The 15,683-nt window shown below is 45.6% G+C and overlaps 1 pseudogene; it reads left to right on the forward strand.

Annotated features, from left to right (window-relative positions):
- The first annotated feature begins 486 nt into the window (after positions 1-486).
- On the forward strand, positions 487-8,331 carry LOC123083841 (uncharacterized; annotated as a pseudogene).
- Positions 8,332-15,683: the final 7,352 nt, after the last annotated feature.

A 15,683-nucleotide genomic window follows, 5' to 3' on the forward strand; every position in this document is an offset into this window, starting at 1 on the left:
GCGTATTTATACGATGTTCTTAGGTCCAAAATCATAAGCTAGATACTACTAATTTGGTCCAAAATCACTATACTATATAGCAGTTCTTAGGTCGATTGGGTCAATATGATGACATTGCTATAGTCGTTCTAAACCATAACCATAAGCAAAGCACTAGTAGTAGTAGTAGTAGGATTTGTGCATGAGTAGGGAGGGTCATGAGCTACCAAGCCGTGCTATTTATTGCTAGTGCAACCAAGCAAGCTAGTCTAAACTCCAAACTCTCCTCTCTCTCTCCTGGGTCCTGGCACTGGCAGCAATGGTAGACGCTGGAAAACTGCACTTTATTTGCAAACTGGCCATAGAGCGAGCGAGGCTGCTCTGCTTACGTACGTATTTTGGGCACCACTCCTACCGCCGGGGCGGCCTCTCCGGTGAGCTACCGGTCCTATCATCCCACAAGGCTACTAGCTAGTACTAGTGCTAACCCTAGCTCGGGACGTACGTATGGGCACGCTGCTGCTGTTGCTGTATGGGCACAAGTCCAAATCACCTGTCATAGACTCCCAGGAATATCTTCAACATTACATTACATTCAAGAAAAGATATAAAGGACTCCTAGTAATTTCTGGATTGGAGTACAAGGCCATGGGCATTGACGGCTTGACGCATCGTCCTACGAGTCCAAATGACAAGTACGCTTCTACCCCTACGCACGATGCACCCTGTTGAACGTATGCACCCGGCCCACTGCGCACCGCCGCGAAACGTGCCATTGCATCGAGCGCTCCGCTGCGCACCGGCGCATGGACCGGGCGTAGCTCCGTTGCACGACCCCTGTGCCCCTGATTTGCCGCTGCCGGCGCATGTGAAGTTTCCAGCCGCAGCGTCTCCCTCCCCTCTCTTTCTCACTCCCTCCCTCCCTCCCCTTCGTTTCGCATTCACAGGAAGCTGCGTCCGCGTGCCGCCGGCCGTACCCGCCCCCTCCGGCGTCGCCGTGCCGAATCCACTCGTCCGGCTTCGGCGGCGCCATGGGGCCCAAGCCCAAGGCCCGTCGGCTCGCCAGAAATCGCTGGCCACACCGAGGTAACTTTCCCCCAACCTTTCCTTTTTGGATGCGATGCGGCGCCATTAGTGACCGATCCAGACCAAGCTCACCGTGTATCCTTTATGTTCCTAGTGACCCAATGCAGGAGTTTAAGTGCATTCAGCACTACGATCGTGAGCATATGTCTAAGTTGAATGAAAAGCGGCTGCGGACCAAACATTGCGATGTTTGTTTGACGTGTGAGCTTAAGGCTTTGACTGCCCACCGCTCGGGTGGTGAGGAGAAGACGGAGAGGAAGAAGAACAGGTCAGCAAGACGCACTGCTGCCAAGGAGCCTGCAAAACCAAACAGCAGCGCTTCCTGGGTTTGCTTGGAGTGCGGTAGCTTTTTTTGTGGTGGTGCAGGATTCGAGGCAGAGGGCCATGTTAGAGCACATCACAAGGAGCAACCTGAGCATCGGTGGTTTGCCAACACCTATGATAAAGATATACTGTACTGTTGTGAGTGTAACCAGAAGGTTCCACTCAAGGTTTTTAAGTATCATCCATCACAATCAGCAGAAGCTTCAACTGAGTTAGAGGCAAACACCAACCCACTTGATCCGAAGGATGATGAAGGTTTGGACAAGAAGGAGGTGGTGACACCGCAGATGAAACCGGTGGAGGCGGAGGGCAAGGGATCCAGCAGTTCGTCATCTCCTCGCTCGGAGGATGATGATGGTTTGGGCAAGAAGGAGGTGGTGACACCGCAGATGAAACCGGTGGAGACGGAGGACAAGGGATCCAGCAGTCCATCATCTCCTCACTCTGAGGACATAACCAAGGAGCCTGTTTCCATATGCCAGTCAGAGGAGATAGCCAAGGAGGACGTTGCCAAATATAATGTCATCAGGGGGCTGCGGAATCCCGGCAACACCTGTTTTTTCAATGCCATGCTGCAGTGCTTATTGGCCCTTGACCCACTGCGCAGCGTAATGATGGGACAAAACGTTTGCAAAGGGCCAATTGCTGCGCTTTTCAAAGAGCTCTTTGCCAACACAAGTCCTTCAAGCAATGCAAAAGGCTGCCTTGACCCAACAAAACTGCTTGCATCTATCTGCTCAAAGTAGCCCCAATTCAGTACCGGCGGAATGGAGGATGCCGAAGAACTCATCCAATGTTTTATTCATGGTTTGGATGAAGAGGAAGATGAAGCACGTCAACCTTCAATGGATGCTTCAAAGAAGGTCACAATTGTCAATTCCATCTTTGCAGGCGAGGAGTGTAGTGCTCTAACCAGCACAGAATGTGTACACAGTTCCAAGGAGAAACATGAAGAGACCCTTATATTCCGACTGGCAATTCCAGATAGGAAGCTCCCTGCTGTAGCTTCGAGGAGCAATAAAGCTGATGCTGAGGCACATGATGGCGATGATCTTGTATCAGTTGAGGATTGCTTCTCCTTATACACCAAGGAAGAGTTGATATTTGATTGGCTCTGTGAGTCTTGTACTGATGCAGCTAACACAAAACTTGTTGTGGAGTCAGGTGGTGACGATAACCAAAATGACCAGAAACAGAAACATGAAACAAAAAAAATTTCAGAGCTGCAAGGAAAAGAATGATTATAATCAAAGCTCCAGATGTAATGGTGATTACTTTGATCAGGCACTCCTAATCCTGCTGGATATGATAAATTGGAAGGACATGTGTGTTTCAAGGAGATTCTTAATATGCAGCCATACATGGGCGAAAGGTAGGTATTGTTTCTTTGACTGACTGAATATGAAATCATTTTTAATAGTCTTGTTCGAATGGATAAGAAATACCTGAATCTGAAAACTTGTTTGACCGACTATTATAGGAAAAAACATTCCTTGACTGACTGAATATAGATCCATGCATCAACCAGAGTAGTAGCGCAGTGTTAGTAACTACTCCAGCTATCTTCAAGCATGAAGCAGTAACTAATTAATAAATACAACTCAAATTTAGAAATAATTGATCAATAAAAAAACCAACCGTCCGTCCAAATTAAACAAAACAGAAACTAGTATAACTGAAGTTAGTTCAGCTTAATTAGGTCCATGAATGAAAAAGCTGGAGCAGCTAGATTAGCTAGGACCCATGACATGAAAATGAACTATAATTGCTGACTTAGTATTCTTTTGTCCCTCGTTAGCGACAAACAAAGGCATGCATACTTATTGTTCCTAGCTTTGAAAATGAACCTTTTATTAACTAACTCTACACTCTCAGCTCCCTTCCTAACCAAAGAAGATCTCCAACCACTACCTAGCTATTAATCATCCGTATGTAGTTTCAGACAATTATTCAGACTGAACTGGGTCTGAATATTTTTGAATTTGGCATCTCAGTATTTGTGATTTATGAGCGAGCGACAGTACTGTACAGCTCTACGACTGCTCTGGTCATCACTATTTCCTGTAATTTTCAGGTTTGACGAGAATGACAATAACACCTACCGTCTAGTTGGTGTTGCTCAACACATTGGAGATCGGAAAGGAGGTCATTATATTGTGTATGTAAGAGCTAGCAAGATGAATGGTCAGGAACATCAAAGCAATGACAAGTCTTGGTTTTATGCAAGCGATGAGATGATCAGAGAAGCCAGCTTGCAGGACGTTCTTGATTGCGAGGCCTACATTATTTTTTATGAAAGGGTGGGGAACTAAGACTTTATAAGTTATTCTGTGTTTGTTGGCATGTTTATTTAAATGTCAATGTTCTGTTTGCAGTGTTCAAATCATGCTGCCCAATCTTCTGCCAATGTCACGAGTGAGGAATCTGGACTTGTCAACCTTCTGCCAATATTGCCCAATCTTGTCGGTGATTTGATTCCTCCACCCATGGATGACTTGGTCCCATGGGATGAGCAGAGGAGCCCCAGCCGGGATAAAAGGAGAGAACAGGGAGCGGACAAGAAAAATGCCACATTGCTACCTATGTTTTGGGAGTTTCTTGATGAGTATGTTTATCTCGCTTTTCTATGTTTTTTTGTCTCATGCTGCTCAATGGGTTTCACCTCTAGCCTACCCCAACTTGTTTGGGACTAAAGTCTTTGTTGTTGTTGTTATTGTTCTTCTCAACGGGTTCTAATCCAGACAACTTCGTTTTGATAGGTTTACTCTATCCGGAGAAACGATGTCATATTACCGTTTTCAATTGTGGGGCATGCTTGTGAGAGGTTCTGGATCAAGGGAACTGCACATCCTCTACTCGCATCTCTTGAGTCGGTCAAAGGACCTTGCAATGGGAGTCTGCAATGGCGGCGAAAGGTATAATTTTGACAAATTTATCTCTTCAATCTTGGAAAAATTGGTTATGTAGCACCCAAATAGGTCACCTTTAGAAAGCTAGCACCAAAATGTCTTGGTACACTTAAATAACACTACAAAGGTTACACATTTTAGTTGTTTAGCACGGTGTCATATTCTCCATCCAAGGCAGTTATTTAGGACCAATGTATCCTTGTTTCAATCATACAGCTAGTACAGAGGCACCACTCTTTCAAGCTTTGGATGTTTCTTGGCTAACTGTGATCCACATTGAGTAATTGTTCTTGTATCCTATCCTGTAGTTTTTTTGCACCAACAGTTGGATCTTTCCTGAAGATATCCTCCCCCCTTCGAAGCTTCCTTTCCTGTTACTTTACCAGTACTAGCACAAGTATGCTCCAATTCTGAAATCACAATTACCTTTTTTTCAAAAGGGGACAAATCACAATAACTTGCATGAAAACCAAGCTATAAGATTGTGTGCTGATATGTGCTGAAATTTTTCCCAATTTTCCCTTTAAATTAGTAGCCATCACTTTCCCTTTAAATTAGTAGCCACCTTATTTTCCTTATGATTCCTTGATTTTAATATCATAATACTAATTACTAAATACTGTAAACAGGCTGATGGTGAAGTTAACAGAAATTGCCCGGAAGTATATGCTGGAACTTGTAACAAGTTTGAAAATAAAGCTGACAGAATGCAACAGGAATTTAATCCAGCAGCTCGAGTTAAAATTTCTTGAAATGCCCAAAAAGTAATGTTCTCAATCCATTCCCTTTTATATTATTATTTATTTATGCAACTCAGTTCTATTTTAGTGCTTAATTAGAGACTGCTGTATATATTTTTTCAGGCATGAAAAGCTAGAGGATTGTTTTGGCGCTGCTTTGCTTAGAGAAATGTGTGTACATGGTCATGTTGAGAAGCAAATCATGACACCTTTGCCTGATAAATGCGCCTTGGTTCAGGCACTTGTCGAACATGTGATTAGCAAACATAAAGCTGGGTACTCGTGGGAAGGTGATTTTGGCTTAAATGATATGGATGCCTACGATGGCAAGGTGGTCATCACAAAAAGTCCGAAGTTATTTGATATACAGCCTGAAATATCGCCCAAGATGGTCACTGCGATGGAGAAGGATTTTAAGAGTATTGCAACAAAAGTGGTGCAAAAATTCATGCAGTCTCAGATTTACGTTCCTTATTTGTCACCTTTTCATGCTTTCTTGAGTGGCATGGGACTATATGCTACCTGGTGGTCGGACCGACTCAAGACAAAGGATTTGCGAGAACTGATACTCCATTATCCCTCTTCAAGCCTTCAAGGGCTCGTTTGAATTTGCTGGTAGGCATCTTTGATGCATGGAGATCGTTCGATCAGAATGATACAAGTCCTTTATTTAAGAAGATCTTGAAGGAGGTCGAAGGATCTTTATGGTTAGGGAAGATGACTGCGGTTGTTAATCAAATCATTATTGATGTTTTCGAGTACAAAGGCGCTGCATATTATGAAGACGAGCTACAGTACATGATTGAATTATTGAGGCATCTTGCAGTACATGGCATTGAGAAATCCTTTGACTGCCATGTTGATGGCCCCCGCAAGCAACTGGTACAAAATCTCGATGAACTGGAGGTCGGAGGTGCTTATTATCTCGAAGAGTTTGTGATGCTTGCCTTAACTTCTTTGTTAAAGAAATCGGGAATGAAAGACATGTATGTCGTTGCAGCCCACTACTCAATTTTATTTTATTTTCTGTTTAGTTTTATTAACTGCTAGGTATTATATGATCTACAGGTTGGAGTCTGTTTGGGAGTGCTACAAGAATTGCAATTACTCCTATCAAAAGTAAATTAGCAATGATTCGTGGAGGGGAAAGATGTGGCCGAGCTCCTTATGTAGGTACATCCACTTTGAACATCTACTAATATCCCATTCACATTTTCTCCCATCAGATGCAATGTTTTTAAATAAGATAATGTTTTAATTATTGAGTATACCTTTTCCTCTTCACTTTGATTTGTTTCTTTTTTTTTCTCTTGATGCATTGCACCGTTGAAGTGCTTCTCCACACAACAAAAAAAATGCAGACAAAAGGAGAGAATCCCATAAAAAATAGTTATGAGAGAAAAACAGTGTGTGAGAAATTTTTATTTGTGCTGAATTGTAGCCATCACAGCACTGCATAGTGTCAGAATCAACATTCGGCGCCAAGCCTCATTACGACTGTACAACACTGTAGTAAACTTTCTTAGACTAGCATCAATTTGGACGCTCCTGGTCCAGAAAGAACAACTAGGATAGTGAGTGCACCTTCATGGAGTTGGGAGTTAGGGAAACCGAGAATGAAGTGTCGTGTGTGGGATCATCATAGACTCATAGAAACCGAGAACAGCTAGGTGGCTTGTTGCTTGGTGTTCCTGTAATTGAGATTTGAAGCAATCTTGTGTGGTAACAGGGACTTGCACTAACGTTCATAAATGATTTTATTTGAGATTTTTTACGGTACCCTGGTACTCCAATCACCCATATCGGAGTACCAAGCAAATGAAGCTGTCCATGATAAAGGGCAACTAGTCATTTTACCAATACTACTTTGGACTTTCCCATCATCCCGTAGGGGTCGATAGCTGCCCATTGTTCGGTAAAATAAAAAAGAAACTCCCGATCGTTCAGCGGAGCTTTTTCTATCGAGTGGTGGCAGTGCTGCCAGCCCAATCCTTTCCTCAGTTCGCAGTCCCGGTGAGGAAACAAAACACATAGAGCCATAGAGGAAACCAGGGGCAGCAGGTTAGCTGCCATTTTTGTGTGAACTGATCACTTGATCTGAGGATTTCTGAAGTTGTTGTTTTGATCACACATATACAGATATACAGATGAATTAGAATAATCTGTAGAACGAGTATGGCCGTGGTTAAATGGACAATGGCGACCTTAAGGTAGAAAACTATCATGCTCAAGTAGAATTATTTTTTATTTCCAATATTCACTGATACCTCTTACTTGAAGTTGTACTGATGTTATTGCGGAGGGCTTAGATGGTATTTGGTATGCCTGTTTCCATTTATCCTCTTAGTTCTGTTGTTGCGTCCTACAATCTCTAGGAATGTAATTTGCTTAGTTTCCTTCATTCAGTTTTACTAGTTTAGTTTCCCGGGAAAGAAAGAGCTTGTCAATTTTGTTGCATAATCAAGAACAAAGGAATTTCTTCTCAAGTCTGGTATTTGTACTGTACAACTTAATTGTTCCACCAAATGATAGCAAAGCCTTCTTTATGTTCACCGCAAGAAGTAGGCACATCACCATATTATTCAAATGGTGTCTTATCAGAGTTATAACTGTTTTGTGATCTTAAAATCATCTCTATCAGAGTTATAACAGTTTTGTGATCTTAAAATCATCTCTTCTTTGTTCCCTTATTCTTATGCAAAATGTATTTGCTCTTTTTTATTCAAAGGCTTTTACTGAAGCTTGTTGATATTTTAGTCAGCCATGGTATTAATTGTCTGTGATATGCTTTATGGATCGTTATATCATTCTTCGCAGTTAGGTGATGGACATGTCTCCCCGTCTATTTTGTGAGCAATTCAATGGTGCTACATATCCCTTGCAAATGGCCTCTACATGGAAGAGAGCTGTCAGTGGCTTGCCGACTGCACGAAGACGACGAACCACACCTGATTACAATGGCCTCTACATGGATTAGCTAGTGAAGCTAGATATGAACCTGGATTCTGTTTTGCTCTGTTTGGGTCATCAGGGTAGTCAGTGTAATGTTGCTCTTTCATTTGTACGAGTAGGTAACTGCTGTTGTATCTGGGAACCTGATGTACACTGACTTTGCAATGGAGCCATGGAGTTGCAGACTTACTATTTGTCAAAAAGGTTAATTACTGGATTCTGATTTGCAAGTTTATGTTAGTACTGAATTTTGATTTGTAGAGTTAAGTGCCCTTAGCCCTCAGGCACTGCCGGTTGCCTTCCCCTTGCAACCGCGGCAATTTCCCATGTTGAGGTCTTGAAGATAAATATAACATGACAGAACTTTGATGTACATTTTGGTTTGTCTTCCATAGTGGAGCCATGCACAGTTTTTTCTAAAATGTTCATTACTAAATATTGATTTGCAAGGTTGTGATGGTACTAAATTTTGATTTGCAAGGTTATGGTATTACTGATTTTTTATTTGCAAAGTTAAAATCATTTCCAGGTACTTGAAACATGCTGCAACCAAAGCATAACAAGTTTGCATGATTAAAGAGACATGACAGTTTAGTAGATTGAAAGTGCAGTGCACTCAACAACATGAAATAGAATGAAAATACGATAGCACTAGATTCTCAAATCATTCTCCAGAGCTAACATCATCTGATCACACTTGTAATTGCTAGTGGGTACAAACTCTCACTGATCAACAAAATAAGTAAGAACGGCGCATGTCTTCGGACTGAACAAATATCATCATTGCACAACAATAATTTTTATGAATTACACACACACACACAGAACAACAACAGGCTCGGTTTGGTGAAGAAGAACAGCAGGGGACGAAGACAGAAGGAGCAGCAGGGGCGCTCAGGAAGAAGAAGAGGGAAGCAGCAGGGGGTGGTGAGAGAAGAGAAGCATCAGAGAGCAGATCAGCCGCCCTGGCCTCTTGCACGGGTGGAGCGTGCCACCTCTCTCCCGTTTGGTGTTCAGCCGCGCGTGGGATCAGACGGCCGTCCGGTGGGTCGCACGCTTCGACCCCCTTCCTCTCCTCTGGTTCGCGGGTTCAGCCGCGCGTGGGATCACACAGCGGTCTGGTGGGTCGCGCGCTTGGATCCCCTCCTCTGGTTCGTGGGTTCAGCCGCGCGTGGGATCAGACGCCCACCGCTTGCCGTCTGGTGGGTCGCGATAATACTACACACGCGCAAAAGTCACGGGCTCTCACGGACCCTGCTACGTGGCCTTCACTAATTGTCCCTCCCTGATTTTAAGTGGCGGGTCCGCCTCACTTTATCAAATCTAAGCCAATCAGATCCTAAGCATCTCATAAAAGCATGTAAAACCCCCGTGTGTAGCATCTCTCGGTGGGTCGCGCCTCTCGAGTCTTCGATTGGTCACCAGATGCTAGCGCTCTTGGAAAATATCCTGTGATACGAGTCATTCACGAGGACAAGGAGAGAATCCTGGCAAACCTCCAGTGCCCGCTGACCAACTTTTCGTGCCGATATCTCGGGCTCCAGCTCGCGATCAAGCAGCTCACCAAGGCTCATTGGCAACCCTTGCTCGATCTCGTGAGAACATTCCTTTCTGCATGGCAGCGTGGCCTAATGCAGCGTTCTGGGCGCCTGATTCTTGTGAACTCTGTCATTGCGGCGAGGCCGATGCACCACCTGCTCATCCTCGAAGCCCCGGCTTGGGTGCTGGAAGACACTAATAGTTGGATGCGGGTCTTCTTTTGGGCTGGCAAAGATAAAGTCAATGGTGGCCAATGCTTGGTGGCATGGAACTCTATCTGCCGTCCCTTGAAGTTTGGTGGGTTGGGAGTCAAGGATTTGCATCGGCAAGGGCTGGCCCTTAGGGTTCGGTGGGAGTAGCTCCGACGCACAGATCCGAACATGCCATGGCAAGGGCTCTCTCTCCTTGTGGATGATGATGCTAGAGCAATTTTCGACAGCCTGGTGCATATCTCTGTTGGGAGAGGAGATAAAGTACTTTTCTGGAGAGACCGATGGATCCATGGCTTTGCGGTCAAGGACATTGCACCCATGGCTCATGCCCTAATCAACACTCGGACGATCAATCAGAGAACTGTGCAGCAGGCCACTGTGGATGAGAGATGGGTTTTGGACATCTCGGACAGCAACTCCTTCCAAGTGCTTCTACAAGTCATGCATCTACGGCTGGCCATCTCCACGGTGCAGCGAGACCTCGACGCGGAGGACGTGTTTTCTTGGCCTTGCACTGCCTCACAAGCTTATTCGGCGCAGTCCACCTATGCCACTCTTTGCCACGGCTTGGTCTCTTTCCCCCATGCCAAAGCCATTTGGAGGAGTTGGGCTCCACTCAAGTGCAAAATTTTCTCTTGGTTGGCCACGCAAAAGAGAACCTGGACTTCGGATCGTCGTACCAGGCATGGCCTTCAGGACGAACCTTCCGCATGCTACACATGTCTCCAGGAGGTGGATAATGTTGATCATATCCTTGCACAATGCGTCTATGCCCGTGAGACCTGGCATCGCTGCTTTGATGTTCTGAACCTGCCTATCGTGGTTACGACACCTCAGGATTGCTTCCTGGAATGGTGGATGATGCAGAGACAAGCCTTCCAAAAGGAGGAGAGGCGTGGGTTTGACACTTTGGTTATTTGTGCCACGTGGTCCATGTGGAAGCAGAGGAACGCCCGTGTCTCCAATCGGAGAGAGCAACAGTTAGATGCGCAGGCCCTGACGAGTAGCATTCTTGATAAATTAAGAAATGGAAACTTGCTAGAGGCGGAGTAGGTGGTTTACAAAGATTCGTGAGAGTGTAGCTTATTCTCCTGTAATGGTGTGGGTGGGCTAATGGTGGTGTCCGCACTACTATCGGCCTCTTGTAATCAAATTTTCTCCCTTCTATAAGAATATGGTACGCAATTTGCGTACTCTCGAAAAAAAAACATGATACCGTGCTCAGCATGGTGCGTCAGATCTGCATCGAAGGAATAGGATCAACTCATTTGTTTATATACAGGATATTTTGCGTCTAGCCCCCCAAAAGTTGTGCCTACATGCAAAATCATAGCAGCTGTTCAAAATATTAATCCAGATGAACAACTACCGATTGTTTCCAAATGAACTAGTACGTCATAATTTTCTAAAACACTAATACTCGATGATCACAAGTAGAAGCAGTCCCTATTTTTGCGTTACTCACTTTTCTTGAAAGTTGCATACAAGTTCTTTTTCACTCAGATGTGTGTCAGTAGCGTCTTTCCAGGGTGATAGGTAGATTCTTAGTTCATCATTGTACCCGTGAGACAGAAATGCCCCAAGCTGAAAACGAGATGCGAGTTTGACATGGTGTAATGCAAAGCTGCAACCGGCAATATAGAAAAGTTTAAGGTCTGTTTTGTATATTTGGTAATGGATGTCTGACTATTTAAACCTCTACCTTGGGCACAGATCACAACTTCTTGTATCACGGTATCATATCAATGCTCGTATCAGTGGATATATGCACTCGTGCATGATTTCTTCTGGCACTTTTCAGTTAGCCCCCTCCAGAACTGAACTCTTCTCCAAGTTGATCCATGCTTCAGTGTTGAAAGCACTTTCGACCAAGTTTGGGTGCCTAAACGCACTCTGCAAAATATGAAGAAGTGTTGTAATAATATCATAATAAGAATATTTCTGCAGGAATGAATACTCTACAAGTAAATTTGTGGTCTCGTGTTTAATTTATGATGCAAAAAGGCTCAAAACACTGATAGCACATTTATCCTGATGTTTTTCTTGTCAGCAACTTTGTTAACAAATGTAATTTGGTTCCCTGTATCGTGTTAATACTCCTTTGTATTAATTTTTGAGAGGCATTGGTGTAGGAGATTAGGATTGCATGATGTATTGCTCTCGTGCATAGGCACGTATATATATGATGTACGGTGGGCCACGGATCTCAACTATACAAGGAACTAGAAGACGGGCCCAATACACAATATGCACATAACACATATACTCAACACCCCCCCTCGCAGTCGAAGCGGCACCTCGTGAAGTTTCAGGTCATTTTGAGAACTTCTATTTCTGCACATAAATAACACCATGGCAATTCTGCTGAAAACAGCGTTAGTCCGGGTTAGTTCCATTCAAATCATGCAAGTTAGAGTCCAAAACAAGGGCAAAAGTGTTTGGAAAAGTAGATATGACGGAGACATATCAGTAACCCGAATGCTTTCATGGGAATATAACATCCTTCGCACATTGCTCCGCCACAAGGTGGGACCCCTCCAGGACACTACCAAAATATAGCTCGGGTCGACGATGCTCCTTGCCCTCAGGCGGCCCCTCGGTCATCAGCTTCTTGGCATCCAGCTTCGCCCAATGCATCTTGATGCGGGAAAATGCCATCCGCTCACCTTCGATGCAGACGGACCGCTTCACGGCTTCGAGCCGTGGGCAGGCATTCACAAGCCGCTTCACAAGTCCGAAGTAGCTGCTAGGGATGGGCTCGGCAGGCCACAACCGGACTATTAGGTCCTTCATGGCTAGTTTGGCCGACCTGTGCAGCTCGACCAGCTGTTTCAGCTGGTCGCTAAAGAGCACCGGATGTTCTGGTCCAAGATATTGAGACCAGAATAGCTTCTCCGTTGACATCCCCTCTTCAGCTCGCTAAAACTCAGGAGCATCTGATATACTGCGCGGCAGATCCGTAAACTTGCCTGGAAAACGCAAATTCGAGTAAGTACAAGGATTTTTTCCTTCGCATACTTGCTTTGTATAGGGAAAGACTTACCCGCCGCAACCTCCTTAGCCGCCTGAATTTCCTGGAGGGCGCTCTGGGCTTCGGCTCGGGCATCCTGTGCGCTCTGGCGGGCCTTCGCAAGTTCGGACTTTTGCGTCTTAAAATCGCGTTCCAAGGACCCGAACTTCTGGACGGCGTCCTGGAGCTCTTGCTGGGCCTTCCTAACCAGGGCCTCGTGCTTCTCGCGCGCGGCGTGTTCCTTGGCCGCTTTGTCCTCGGCCTCAGCTAACGCCTTCTTGAGGGCTGCCACCTCGGTCGTGGCCTGTCACAGCCCTAGAATTTGCTTGTAGCTAATTACATGAGTGAGCATCATGCATCATGTCTAAATTCTGAAATTTGAATTGAGGTTAGTTGAAACCCTCAGAAATCACTTCAGAAATAATCAACATTAAAATCTTTTCAAAGAAGTCCAAGAAAATGTTCCTCTTAGTCTCTGAAAATATTGGCAAGAGGTAAAACTCAAAACAATGTTTTTGGAATCTCAGAGATATTTATTTTGGGCCTTTGAATTAAATCAATAACTATTTGCATTGGATATATATTTGTTAATTAATTAATATATGTCCAATAATTCTGATCTTTGGTGAAGGGCTTTGGAATAATGCAACTAGTCCCTACAAGAATTATCAGAAGCAACAAAAATTATTTAGTGTATAAATCAAAACAAAATAACAGAAATAGAAAAGAAAAATAAAAGAGAGAGAGAAGGACTAACCTGGCGCCCACCAACCGGCCCAGCTCCTGTGCTGGTCCAGCACTGTTGGCCCAGCCCACCACTGTAGTGGCTCAGCCCAGCGCCGCCTCCTTCAACCTCGTACCAGAAGGCATGAGGGCGTGTGCCCGCGGTGCACCAGCACACGCACGGCCACCGACGGCCACCTCCTGCTTGCCGCTTCGCCCTGGCCCTCCCTGGTGCAGCCACGCTACCTCCTCGACCCTCTCTCACTCTCCCAGTGCCTCCCCCTCTGGTCCCTCTCCACCTCGCATTCGAGCGCAGCCCAGCGCGCCGACGAGCACCACCGCGGCCATCGCCTCTCCCTCGTCCTCTCGAGTGGTCCAGAAGCTCCGTCGTGACGACCACGACCCCTACAATGAGTCACGCACCTCGGGAAGCCCCACTTCGTCTTCACTGTCGTCGTCTCCAACCTGTGGCTGCCGAGATCGCCTCCGCCGCCCTGTTCGCTCCGGTCCTCCTACGAGCTCACCGTATGCACGAATGCAACCGCTGTGAGCTGCTGCTCCTTCTCCCCCTCTCCATTTTCTTGGTTGCATGCCGTAGCTGCCGCTTTGCCGACGACCGAAAACCCGCCGCTGCCATGCTTGCCGTCGACGATGCTCCGGTGACCATTTGGTCTCGGGCACACGTCCATCCTGCTCGCCGCATCGCGTAGACGGTTTAGGTTCCGCGCACACATTGCCTAGGCCACCGCATCCGTGTTTCCGTGCACACCCGAACACCAGCCGCCGCATCCGAGCTCGCCGCCGTCGACTCCGGCCACCACAGGCCCGGCCACCACCACCATTGGACGCGCACCAGCAAGGGCTCTCCAACGCGCCCAGCCATGGCTCGAACCATGCCTGGTAGCGCAATCCCGAGCACCAGTGTCACCTCTGGCCTAATCCCTGGGTGCTTAGCGGTAATGACTGATAACCCACAAGTATAGGGGATCACAACAGTTTTCAAGGGTAGAGTATTTAACCCAAATTTATTGATTCGACACAAGGGGAGCCAAAGAATATTCTCAAGTATTAGCAGCTGAGTTGTCAATTCAACCACACCTGGAAACTTAGTATCTGCAGCAAAGTGTTTAGTAGCAAAGTAATATGATAGTGGTGGTAACGGTAACAAAAGTAAAGACAGCAAAAGTAATGTTTTTTGTATTTTGTAGTGATTGTAACAGGTGCAGCGGGAAAGTAAATAAGCGTAGACCAGTATATGGAAAACTCGTAGGCACCGGATCAGTGATGGATAATTATGCCGGATGCGGTTCATCATGTGACATTCATAACATAGGGTGACACAGAACTAGCTCCAATTCATCAATGTAATGTAGGCATGTATTCTGTATATAGTCATACGTGCTTATGGAAAAGAACTTGCATGACATCTTTTGTCCTACCCTCCCATGGCAGCGGGGTCCTATTGGGAACTAAGGGATATTAAGGCCTCCTTTTAATAGAGAACCGGAATAAAGCATTAGCACATAGTGAATACATGAACTCCTCAAACTATGGTCATCACCGGGAATGGTCCCGATTATTGTCACTTCGGGGTTGCCGGATCATAACATATAGTAGGTGACTATAGACTTTCAAGATAGGATCAAGAACACACATATATTCATGAAAACATAATAGGTTCAGATCTGAAATCATGGCACTCGGGCCCTAGTGACAAGCATTAAGCATAGCAAAGTCATAGCAACATCAATCTCAGAACATAGTGGATACTAGGGATCAAACCGTAACAAAACTAACTCGATTACATGATAAATCTCATCCAACCCATCACCGTCCAGCAAGCCTACGATGGAATTACTCACGCACGGCAGTGAGCATCATGAAATTGGTGATGGAGGATGGTAGATGATGACGACGGCGACGAATCCCCCTCTCCGGAGCCCCGAACGGACTCCAGATCAGCCCTCCCGAGAGGTTTTAGGGCTTGGCGGCGGCTCCGTATCGTAAAAAGCGATGATTTCTTCTCTCTGATTTTTTTCTCTCCAAAAGCAAATATATAGAGTTGGAGTTGGCGTCGGAGGGCATCCAGGGGGCCTGCGAGGTAGGGGCGTGCCCTAGAGGGGGGCGCGCCCCCCACCCTTGTGGACAGGGTGTGGGCCCCCTGGTCTTCATCTTTGGCGAGGATATTTTATTATTTTTTCTAAGATGT

Source organism: Triticum aestivum, chromosome 4A (assembly GCF_018294505.1).
Source record: "Triticum aestivum cultivar Chinese Spring chromosome 4A, IWGSC CS RefSeq v2.1, whole genome shotgun sequence".
Lineage (NCBI taxonomy): Eukaryota > Viridiplantae > Streptophyta > Magnoliopsida > Poales > Poaceae > Triticum > Triticum aestivum.